Raw genomic sequence first — 12,936 nt, 5'->3', positions numbered from 1 at the left:
ATACATCCCTGAATATGGCTACTACAAAACCTTAAAACCATTTGACTGATCTTCTCACAGGAAACCTTAACGCCTAAAACCAATAATATGGTTCGTTTGTGCACATTATATTCATTTTTTTGGAGTGTCATGAACTGGAATTGATTGTCGTCATTGTTTTGAGCTGATCTTCATTTGTTTTGGAGCTGATCTTCATCCTCTAACTCTTTAAGTCGATGTAAGTAAAAAGGTTAAAGGTTGTCTTTATATGTTTGACAATAAAAATCACAATTTTTATATGCAAACATGAAAGATCACATTTTTCATATGCAATAAACATTAAAGTGGTGTTTTTTATTTGAATTTAAAATATTGGATGGTCATGAACAAACACTTAAACCCATCTATTAATCTACGTCTGAACTCCCTTAGTCTTTCCTTCAGTGCTTGCACGATAATCCTTTGTTGTATATTAAAGCCTTCTGTAACATTAACATTGAAGCCTTTTGTTTTTTTGTAACATTAAAGTGGTGTTTTCATCTTTCTTTCAGACATTCTTATCTGTAATAGTTCTTCTCGTGCAGTGCATGGTTAATGGTTTGTTCTGTGTTAATGGTTGGTTTGTTCTGTTGCATGTTTCTTGCCATTTTAAGAAGTTGGACTAAACTCTAATATTATATTATTAAGTGGGACTAATATGTTATTTTTAATTAAGTGTATTTAATCCTAAATGCTTGAAACAATTTAGGGGTTTTTAGTTTAATACTGTGATATTTAGTATTTCAACCATATGTCAGCTAATTGCATATGAAATAGATTGAAATTCATGTAAATTGTATGTAATTTCTATTTTATGAAATTGAATGTTGTTGTTATTTGCAGTACTATGTCTAATCCTTTGCTAGGTGTGAAAGAATTTGTGATTCATTATGGTGGTCAATGGGGGAGAACCAAACAGGGGAAGACTAAGTCTAGTGATTACAAGGGTGGCAAGCAACACACTCTAAATCTAGATGGAGATGAGCTATTTATGCTAGATTTGATCAAAGATGTGCAAAAATTGGTTGGTGAAGGAGTTAATAACTTTCATATTGCAAGTCTAATTGATGGGGTGATATGTCATATAACAACAGAAGACCAACATTTTATGCATGTGGGTTATTAAACCTGGAAAAGACAAAAAATACCACCTTTTTGTCTGCCCATCTCCAACAAGTGCAAAAGCCACCACTGCCTCTCATGTTAAGTCATTACCAACACTACCCCCACCACTTGAGTCCCCAACTTCTATACCCACAACACCCAAGAAACCTATATATGTCACTAAAACTGTTAGAAGATCACCATGATTCAATAATTTTACACATCCCTCTATTATTCCAACTGAAACCCCTAGTACATACGTACAGATCTTACTGAAACCCTTATACCAACTCACACTCACAAAGCTAAACTAGTTCGAAGTCCTAAACCTAAAGCAATGGCACCTATTAGAAAGTCAGGAAGGCTTAACATACTGAAGACTAAACCACTTGTAGGTCATAATGGAGAGCCATTGTTCCTAGAAATTTTTGATGATGAAGAAGCCGGTGCTTCATATAGAAGGGAACAAGTATTTGAGAATGTGATTGAGGAAGGTAATGTGATTGAGAATGTGGTTCACCTATCTCAATTAGATCCTGTAGATATTGAATTTTGTACTCAAAATTTACATGAATATTTGGATGAATTGAATGAACAAGTTGCTGCTGAAGGACATGATATTCAGCAAGACTTGAATGGGAATGATGGTGTTGATGCTGTAAGAAATGATATTGAAGAAGTTTTGAATGGGATTGCTGGGAGTGATACTGCTGATTTCAGGTATGAGTATGGGCCATCTTTTGGACTAGTGTTTGGCAATTGGATGGATGCAGGATATAATAGTAGGGAGGAAAATGCTGATGAATAGTACATTCCTACTGATACTGATTATTCAGAGAATGAGTGGGATGAAGATGCAATGTCATTTGATGAAGAGCTAAAGAATTTGGAGGATGAATTATAAGGCACTATGTTGGGAAATGTTATGAAGGGGATGACAAATGTATTTGAGGTTGAGGAGATTGCTAAGGTTGTGGACCCAGTTTCAAGAACTAAAAAGTTTGGGTTATGTAAGCTAAAGCCTCAAATGACATGGGCTGTTGTTGAGGATTGCAGAGAGTTCTTCCACACAATGGCAATAAAAATAAGTTTAGTACATAACAAGTCAGAAATGACAGGGAGAGATACATTTTAGAATGCAAAGATCCTCTATGTGAGTGGACTGTAATTGCTACAGTGACCAGAAAAGACAAGCACACTTTTATTCTTAGAAAGTATCATGATGAACATACATGTGAAGCTGATGAGAAAAATAGGTATACACAGGCTACAACACCATGAGTTGCTAAAGCACTTGAAGATAAAATGAGGGACCATCCAGATTACAGCCTAAAGGATATACAAAAGAAGATGTTTTATGAGTATGGAGTTGCAGTTTCTTACTGGACTGCGTGGAGTTCTAGAGGAAGAATGCTTGAAGTAATGGAAAAAATGAATTTCTGGGCATCCAACTATGGCCAATTTCACATAGTAGGCAACCAACTTTTTTTGTTAATACTTTGGGCATCCAACTTTTCAATTTTAACAATGTGGGGATTCCGTCAGTTTTCCATCCAAATTAACTTAACATTTGTTTTTTTTTTTTTTTTTTTTATTAATAATGATAACGAGTTTTACAAATAATTAGGACAAGCGTGCAACAAGCTGCGCCGCAAGTCCTTTCTGAATGACAAATCCTATCCTCCTAAAAACAAACTCGTTAGAACCAACTGTCATTACGTTGCAGTCCATAACTTTCTACAATCTCTTAAGGAGCTCAACAGACTATTGTGCCAAGAAACCAAAAGTGTCAAAATTGAAAGGAATGAAACAATGCTGGTTAACTTTACAAGCCTCCTCGTGTTTCTCAATTTTCCCTGCCGCTACTCTATTAGCTGCTTCTCCCACCTCAAAGACTCTATTCCCAAGCCTTACCAATGGAGAGGCTCCAGTTACATCAACACACGCATGCCTCCCCTCAGACCAACTATAGATCAATACATCCGCAAGCCGAAGTGTCGATCTCCCTTCCTTCGGATCAGTGAGAAAATTCACAGAAGCCTCCTTCTTCACTTGTACCCCAGCCCTCCAAAATGCATCACATAAAATATCTCTGACATGATCATGTCGGTATTTGAAACCTGGGAAATATCTACAATGTGCTGCATGGTCCCCGAAAGCATCTAGTCTACTCTTTTTGCAAACAGGGCATAGACCACTATCAGAGTACAAAGGAATCATGAGACGGTACTAGAGAATAGAACGATACTTTACCGGCGACATACGCTGTCCAAGTCCCTCCATCGGAATAGAAAGTAGGAAATCCTTTGCATGTTCTGACTGCAAGGTTCCAATGACTGCTTTCTGAGGAGCAGATAACACAAACTCCCTCTCAAGACCAGCAACAATCTTACCATAGGACTGTTTTTTTATTAAAAAATCATCAAAAGATCAAGAAATTAATCTACGTGGCTAAATAATTATAATGATGTGGCAAATATGGGAAAACACCCAATTTCTTGTTCCCTCGTAATGTTTTATCCCCAATTTGGAATTCCCTCCAATTTTGCAAAACATAGAACCCTAAAAAATGAAAATCTCAATATTTTATCTCTAATTAGGGAAATCGCACACAATTTGTTATGGCTTCAAGTAAGTGGTTATTCTTTAAAAGAAGACTAGTCATAGGGTCAGTAGAAAGGGGACTCAAATATGGTGTGGGAGATGTCAAGTACTTGGTCATAACAAAAAGAATTGTACAGCTGAACCTGTTGCACCCAATCCAAATGTGAGTAATCTAATTCATAATGTATTCCTAATCTAATAGGTAGTTATATTTATTTAGGACTATCATACATAATTAATTTTTTTGGCTGTCTATATCTTATTTATATTGTGGTTGTTTTACTTTGTTGTGAAGGAAAAAAGAAGAAACTATGAAAAACCATCAAAGATAGGAGGTAATCAATAAAGCAGAAAAGGAATTCGAAAAGGAAGAAAATTAAAAGCACTAACTAAAGCCTAGCAATACAACACCAGCAGAACTTGACAATGCTCCACCACCAACTAACAATGCACCCCCAGCTGACAATGCAGTCCACCACCAGCAGACAATGCATCACCACCAAACAATGCACCACCACCACCACCAGCTGACACTACACCACCTCTTAAAAGATCAAGGAAAGGTAAGAGACCTGCAAGTCCACCACTAGCAGACAATGGACCACCACCACTAACAGTAGACACTACACCACCTCCTAAAAGATCAAGGAAAGGTAAGAGACCTGCAAGTGCACCACCAGCTGACAATGCACCCTCAACTGATAATGCACCACCATCTAGAAGAGGTGGTGGGAGAGAGGTGATTCCAGAAGGATATGGGTACTACACATCTCCTTTCACTGGTTCCTCATTTATAAGGGTATGTAAATTAGTCCTATCTTATGTGTTTATTAGGTTATTATTTTAGATTTTTGTTTTGTTGTCTTAGTGTGAATTATTTACTATGCTATTCCACAGATACCAGGCCAAAAAGAACCTGTCATGTTAGAAAAGGGAAACAAGTACAAACCAAAGGGAAAAGCATCTTCCATGAAAATTGAGTTCAACACCATCTTTGTCTATCTCAAGTTCTGCACCACTAGCTCTAATTGTCAATCCTCCATTTGAAGCAACTACAAATGAACCACAGGCTAAGAAAAGTAGGACTAAAATAGTTGGGTTGAAAACTAGAACAAGCCTTAGAACAATGACAAAACCTGCTTGGAAATGAAGACAATAATGTATTTGGATACTTTGTGCTCTGTTTTTTTAATGGGTTATTTAGGCTTTAGTCCTAAAATTATCGATTATTAGGTTTTAGTCCTACTTCTACCTTCGATTTTCTTAAATGACCAAAATACCCTTAGAGCATGTTTATCACGTGACTTGAAATTGCATAAAAGTAGGACCAAAACCTAATTTACCCAATTACAGGAGGGGTAAATCCTAAAAATGAGATTCGACTACGCAATAATTTCTAACATTTTCTTAACTAACATTAAAAAAAAATGTATTTTGGGAAAAGTCATTGCATTGTTTTTTTGTGCATTCTCTATCTCTGTAAGTCTTAATTTTAAATTGTTTGACTACGCAACACAATATTGTGTTCATTGAGTCTTTTGAATTGGAGTGCTACATTCATAGGGATAAAAATATAAATACAAATACAAATATTGACTAGTCGCGTGTTTAATACAAATATATAGTGAAAAATTTACTGCTCAAATTGAGGTTCTTCTCTAAAGATAGTGCCACACAGACAGAGAGACCTTCCAGCTCATAAAAGCCCAAGCCCATAAATGGTTTTAGTGAGCCCAAAATCTACGAAATAGGGGGAGTGAGAAGAATTTTCCCTCATTATCTCACCTAATTTATCAAGATGAAAAATCTCAATGATCGAATGGCAGATGTAATTTATGTAGGAAACTTATTATAAAATTATATTTATTATTAAGTAAACAAGAAAATCAAATTGATACAACAAATATGTCATGAACAAACCTTTAGTTCAACAAACTAACTTAATTTACCAATGATTAAATTCGATCCTAGTGATAATCACTATGTCCTTATTAAGACAAATTTGCTCCCTCTTGATGCTCAAAGTTGGTGAACAATTGTCTCCCAAGATAGAACGGATTTCAATCCCATGAATGTAGCACTCCAATTCAAATGACTCAATGAACGCAACATTGTGTTGCGTAATCGAATCTCATTTTTAGGATTTACCCCTCCTGTAATTGGGTAAATTAGGTTTTGGTCCTACTTTTATGTAATTTCAAGTCACGTACGATAAACATGCTCTAAGGGTATTTTGGTCATTTAAGAAAATCAAAGGTGGAAGTAGGACTAAAATCTAATAATCGATAATTTTAAGACTAAAGCCTAAATACCCCATAAAAAATAGGACTAAAGTCTAAATAACCCTTTTTTAATTTAGGATAATATATGTATGTTCCTTTTAGATTTCCAGCAGGCTACTTAGTCTATATTTTGAATTGTCAGATAATATTTCCTTTTGGATTTCCTTTTGAATTGTCAGATAACCTTTTCGATTTCCTTTTGAATTGTCAAATAATATTTTGTCTATATTTTGTTCTTATTTTGTCAGATAATATATTTTGTAGAAGTTCCTCTTTTGTCAGATAAATAATATTTTGTCAGATAAAAATATTTTGTACCTATTTTGTCTATATTTTGCTCTTGTCAGATAATGGAATATTGTTCATGTCAGATAAAATATTTTGTCTATATTTTGCTCCTGTCAGAAGAAAGAAGGAACCAAGAAAGAACTATATTTCAAAGCTCAAGACAATGATGGTAGCTGGAAAGACACTAGGAAAGCCGACCTATTTCATATAACTCTTCACCTCTGACCATCCCAAGCCTGACATAATACCTTGTTAGTCATGGAAAATAGACTAAAAAGCCGTCTTCATAGAATCATCTCCCCTCCCAAAAATGGTATTAAGATTAAGAGAAACACCAGTCCCATAACACAATTACTTTATGCAGATGATTTGAGGAATCCATAACAATGAAGCAACAAAAGATTATGACAGAAAAACTAAGACAAAAGATTCTGACATTGCATGACAAACACATAGTTGATATTCTGACAGAAAAACTAGGAAAAACGAAGACAAAAAAATGGTAGTTCCAAACTAGTACAATACATAATTCCCAATACATAAACATCCAAAATCACAATAAGATAACATAAACAAAAGACTCTTTAAAAAAATAAACCTAGACTAAACAATAGCAATACTAGACACCATCACTTCTTGGAATTCCTCACTTCTAAGACACCATCACTTTTTCTGCAGAGTTTTCATGAACACACCTACAGCTGCCAGTGTTAACACAATTTCTTTTATTTGCTTTTTAGATGTCCCTACTTCTGCTGCTGGGGCTAGTGTGCTTGAGGTGCTTGCTTGAAGCCTAATTGATCTCCTCTGTGACACGTACAGTAGACTTCTGGAATCCTGGCGGTGGCTCATCATCATCATCTGGAACAACATCTTTCTCTTTCACAACACAGTAGAGAAGACATTTTTGTACTTTTCCTTCTTCCCCAAACACTTCAATGTAGCCTAACTTCTCACATTTATGACAGACTCCAATATGTATGTCTCCATCTTGGTACACTATCTCCATGAACACTTTCCTTCCCTATGTTGTCTTCATCATTTCACATAGTTTATCATAGGACTCACTTAACTTGGATGTGTCAATCTAAATAGTCTTCAAGGTTCCTTTCACCATTTCAAAAAAAGAATGATCAACTGATTTCGAATAGTGGTGAGAGTAGAGAGTGGTGTGAGTAGAGAGTGGTGTGAGTAGAGAGCAAATTATTCTTATGTAGGAGATGAGCATTGGCATTGGTACAAGTAAAGAAATGGAACTAAAGAAATTAATACATACTACTACTTAACTAACACATTCATTAAGCACAACTTACAATGCAACAAATATCAGATACAATCTATCCAAAATAGTTTTAAGTCTTCCTTCTAAGTCTTAAGTCAACAATATCATATTTCTTACATTAATTGTTGCAGTTCTCTTATCACATCATATCCGAATCCATATTCAAATGTAACCCAACAAAAAAACCCAAAAATGTAACCCAAAAGAAAAGCCTTGGACTTACATTCAGTTGATGTTGGTTGTTCCATATTGGTTTACTAGGTTCCTTGGTCTTATTTCCAGCTTGAATTGGCCTTGCTTATGACTCCATTACCACATTTTAGACTAAAACTCCATTACAGTCACTTAAACAAAGGAAATAAATAAAAGAATATGAAACAAACAAGAATAACAATGGTCATTTTCTTCATTTCATTCGCCTTCTTCAGCTCATAAACTTGGCTCTCCAGTCTTTCCTTTTCCGTCTCAAGTGCTTTGATATTTTTTTTTTGTCCAGATCATCCTCCCAAGTGAAGAATTCACACCTTTTCAGATAGTATCTACACCCTATGAATTTTATTCCTAGATTTTTCAGTGTATTTGACGTTCTTATTTTTGTCTCAACCCCACAAAAACAAGAACATACTGAATTCACCGATGCAGTTGACATCTTTGCAAAAAACATGAAATTAAAAACAAAAGGTTCCAAAAAAAAATGGAAGAGGATTTGAATTAGTGATAGAACTCATAAGAATGATAGCTGGTGGTGATATAATTGTGTTGAAGAGAAGATGATGACTAGGGTTGGAGTTAGAGAAGAGAGTGTTGGAGATTATGACCGTTGTTGGGTTTAATGCCAGCTTATGACCGTTGTTTAATTTCCTTTTCTTTATGTGTTGAAAAACTTGTTTCCACGTAAGTAATTTAGTATCCACAGAAGTAATTTAGGGTCCACATAAGCAACTGTTAAGTTAATTTGGATGGGAAACTGACGGAATCCCCACATTGTTAAAATTGAAAAGTTGGATGCCCAAAGTGTTAACAAAAAAAGTTGGTTGTCCACTATGTGAAATTGGCCGTAGTTGGATGCCTAGAAATTCATTTTTTTTTTCTAAAGTAATCAATGGCAACTATGAGGAGGGTTACAGACTTGTCCCAGAAATGTGTTGGCAAATTATCAAAGCCAACCCAGGCAGCCTTGCTAAATATTTTGTGCATGATAAGAATCAGTCTTTCATTGGTGTTGTAGTTACATTTAAGTCATCACTTGATGGGTGGAAGAATGGGTGTAGACCAGTAGTTGGTCTGGATGGTTGTTTTCTGAAAGCCAAGATGGTGGGTGCTTTCTAATAGCTATTGTTATGTGAGCTGAAGCCAATTGGTTTTTATGTATGCAAAGGGGAGAACAAGGATACATGGAGCCAATTGTTATGTGAGCTGAAGCCTTATCTTGATTTGCATAAAGACAAGATTACTTTCATTAGTGACAGACAAAAGGGGCTTCTAAGTGTTGTAGCTGCTTATTTCTCATAGGTAGAGTCCAAACATGTTATTTATTTATTTATTTATTATTATTATTATTATAGTTATTTATTTTCATCGATCATTTTAGTAATACTGACATTTATAAATGTTTTTGTTGCAGATATTGCTTTAGGTATATGTACAAGAACTTGAAAAAAGTTTTTAGTGGTGAATTATGGGAAAATCTAGCTTGGGGAGCAGCAATGGCTTACAAAGAACTAAAGCTTATAAGGATCATGGGCATCATAAACAAGACTGACCCTAAAGCTTTGGATTGGTTGGACTCTTAGCCAAGAGAATGTTCGGCTAGGGCACACTTTGATTGGATTTCAAAGTGTGATGAGTTGACAAATAATTTCAGTGAGAGTTTCAATGCTTGGATCTTGAAGATCAGATATAAGGCATTAGTCCATTTTATAGATAAGTACAACCTGGATTTGTTACAACTTGTGAATGATAGAAGAAACCTGTCATAGACATTAGTGAATAGTGAAGTAGTCCCTAATGTGATGTTCATGATTAAAAAGAGGGAGTTGAGATACAATTGGTATGAGATCAAAGGTGTATCAGATATTGAGTATTTGTCCATCAACAACAAGACTGGGACTAAGTATACTGTTAATATTGCCAAACTTACTTGCACCTGCATTGAGTGGCAAATATTAGGAGTGCCTTATGTACATGCAGTTGCAGTCCTCAGACCAAAGAGACCCCAGTGGGCAAGGTAGTTCTAATGTTTACATCACATTGATTTTACATTTTGTGGTGATATTCCAATTTTAAAGTTGCTTTCTTTCAAGACTATTAATTTTTGCATGATATTTTATGGAAGACATTGTAGTCCATATTTCAGTGTGGAGGCATTCAGAGCAAGTTATGGAAATTATCTTTACCCACTAGATAAGATTGAGGATTGGCCAGAAATTGTAAGTTACTAATGTGTTTGTCTCTTTTTAACTAATGCAAAATATCCTAAATCAAGTAATATAACTAATGTGTTTGTTTCTCTTAACAAGAAGGTCCTAATGAACTGGCATTGCCTCCTGAACAAACAAGACAGGCTGGAAGGCCAAGAAAACAATGGATTAAAGGGGAAGATGAACCACATAATACTCAGAGAAAATGCAAAAAATGTGGAACACTTGGTCACAATGCCTTTACTTGTGAAGTAAGACAGAAGGGGATTTATAAAAATGAAGGGAAGAGTAAAGAGAAAGGTAATTGAATAGATTTCAATTAGTGATGGTTTAGTATTAATTATAATTATTGCTTATCATAGCTAATGGTAGAACATGACATGCAGGGCCACAAGTGCAAGAAGCACCAGATGAACATGTTGAAACTAATGATGGCAATAAGAGAGGGAGGAAAAGGAAAAGGAAAAGAAATCAAGTCCAGGAAGAAACACAATTACAACATGAAGCACCACCACCACATCTACCAATGCATGAAGCACCACCACCAATGCAAGAAGCACCAACACAAGAAGGAGGTGGAGGAAGGAATAAAAGGACAAGAGGAGGCAGAACACCACCACAGCTTCTAGTTCATCCACCATCACCACCACCAATGCAAGAACAAAGAGGTAGAGGAAGGAGTAGAATGACAAGAGGATGCAGAGCACCACAACCACCAGTGCAAGCAACACCACCACCAATGCAACAAGAACCAACACCACAAGTTGAAGGAGGTAGAAGAGGAAGTAGAAGGTCAAGTGGGCAAACACCAGGCACTAGATCCAGGACAAGGGGTTTGCATAACTTGATATTTGGTGATGATGCAGCAACACCATCAACTCCCCAAGTGAATTCAAGCCATAGAGCTACATTGCCCCTTACCCAGACACAGTAGGTGGATGAAGTTGGTACTTTTCAGCATTTTAGTTTACCATTTTATTTTAGTTTTCAGTTACATTTTGGGCTACACTAGATAAGTTTTATAAGTCAGTGGTGAGCCTTTGTCAGTGGAGGTTAAAGTGGTGATGCATGGTTTTAGGGTTGTTGCTTCTACTTAGGTTATAGGTTGTCTACTGGTTTTAGATGTTTGTGTCTTTTGGGATAGCATGTCTATTTTTTGGATTTGAATCAATCAGATGACTCTTATGGTATGGTATGAAACCATGTTCTTTGTTTCTTACTTACAATGCTATATATATTAGTTATTTTGTCCTGTTATACTTCATATTGATTACAAAAATGCACACACACTACACGCACTTGCAATATGGCATAAATGAATTTTTATTTCATTATTTAGATGTCCTTACAGGGAATATTCCATAACACAAACACACACACACACACACACACACACACACACACATTCACTCACTCACTCTGGATACTCCACAACACAGCAAGACTCATGCCCACATGCATCACAATCAATGACAAATGTGACTTTCTTCTCGATTGACAAAATAAGCTTGTTGTCAGCAGTGGTTAGTTGAACCTTATTGAAGCATCCAACCCAATCACAGTGGAGCCACATCTCATGTACTTTGCCTGATTTATCTTCATACTTGACCAAATCCGTAATGCCTCTACATTTATCCTAATTGCATTTTTTTTTTTTTTTTTTTTTTCAGGTAAGGGCATTTGGTAGCTATGTGACCTTCTTGGTAGCATAGCTGACATTTCTGTAAAAAAAACAGTTAAAAAAAAGTTATAATTTAACCCCAAGTATTAATGTCATCGTTTAGGACATGGTCCTTGTTGTAACTTAAATATTAGGGTTTAGTCCTACTTGTCAGCCATTAAAGAGTTGGAAGGTGAAGTGCAAGTCTACCTACCCGTGGTGCAAAATATTTTTCGGAAGGAGCTCCACCCATATTTCAAACTTCTTGCTTGCTTGTTTTCCGTTTGGATGATGATGAAGATTATTATTATTATTATTATTATTATTATTATTATTATTATTAATTTACTTGGAGGAAGAAGTGGAGTATGAAATGCATGAAGAAGAAGAGAACTTTGAAGCTTGGACTCTTATAGAACAATTTGCCAACAACTATTTTTTCTGGGTCGTTGATCCTATTGTGAGATTTTGACACGTGGCAAGTTAAATCTGTTGGATTCCAATGGTATTATTGAGGTAAGCGCGTAAGATGCATGCTCAGGGGCATTCTTGCCATTTCAAAAAAGCAAGCAGCATGATCATAGTCAACTGAGTTGACTGACGGTCAAGTGGCAGAATTAGAACTAAAACCTAATATTTCAGCATTTTTGGACCAAAGTCTAATTACCATAATAAGACTAGGGCCAATGTCTAAAAAACCCCTGATTTTTTGCTCCTCTCAGCAGAGGCCACTTGGGTAATCAGGAGGGCACTACGTTTCTTTTCTTCCTCAAGAGCTTTCTGTAAAGTTTCATTCTCTTTTCTAAATTGCCCAGACGAAGCCATATCGACATCAAACTGTGCCACAGCAGCAGCTTTCATCTGAAGTCAGCGAAATGGGATAAGTATTTAGAAAAGTTGGGAAACAATTATAGAGATTTGTACAAGTACAACTAACAGGTGGAAACATACCTTTTCAAGCGAATCACACATAATGTTGAAGTGTTCACGTGCTGACACCTTGGCCAACATGGCTCTATCCCAAGGAAGAATTGTATTAGTCATGAGAACCTGACCAAGTCCAGGGATAGGTGTCTCGGCAAGCACTTGCATGGCTCTATCCTGAGGAAGAATTGTATAGAGATAAAGTTGAGGCTCGAAATCCACAGCAGATGTTGTCGTTGGTCGAGAAGAAGAAGGTGGACGACTTTGTGGTATCGAGGTTGTAGCAACTGGATGAGCGGTAGTAGTAGTATCGGCAGTTTGTTTTATTTTCCTTCTATTCAGCTCAGTGTTGGA

This window comes from Coptis chinensis, chromosome 6, assembly GCF_015680905.1.
Source record: "Coptis chinensis isolate HL-2020 chromosome 6, ASM1568090v1, whole genome shotgun sequence".
In the NCBI taxonomy this organism is placed as follows: domain Eukaryota; kingdom Viridiplantae; phylum Streptophyta; class Magnoliopsida; order Ranunculales; family Ranunculaceae; genus Coptis; species Coptis chinensis.
The sequence above is the reverse complement of the archived record's forward strand: the minus strand, read 5'-3'. Positions refer to the sequence as shown.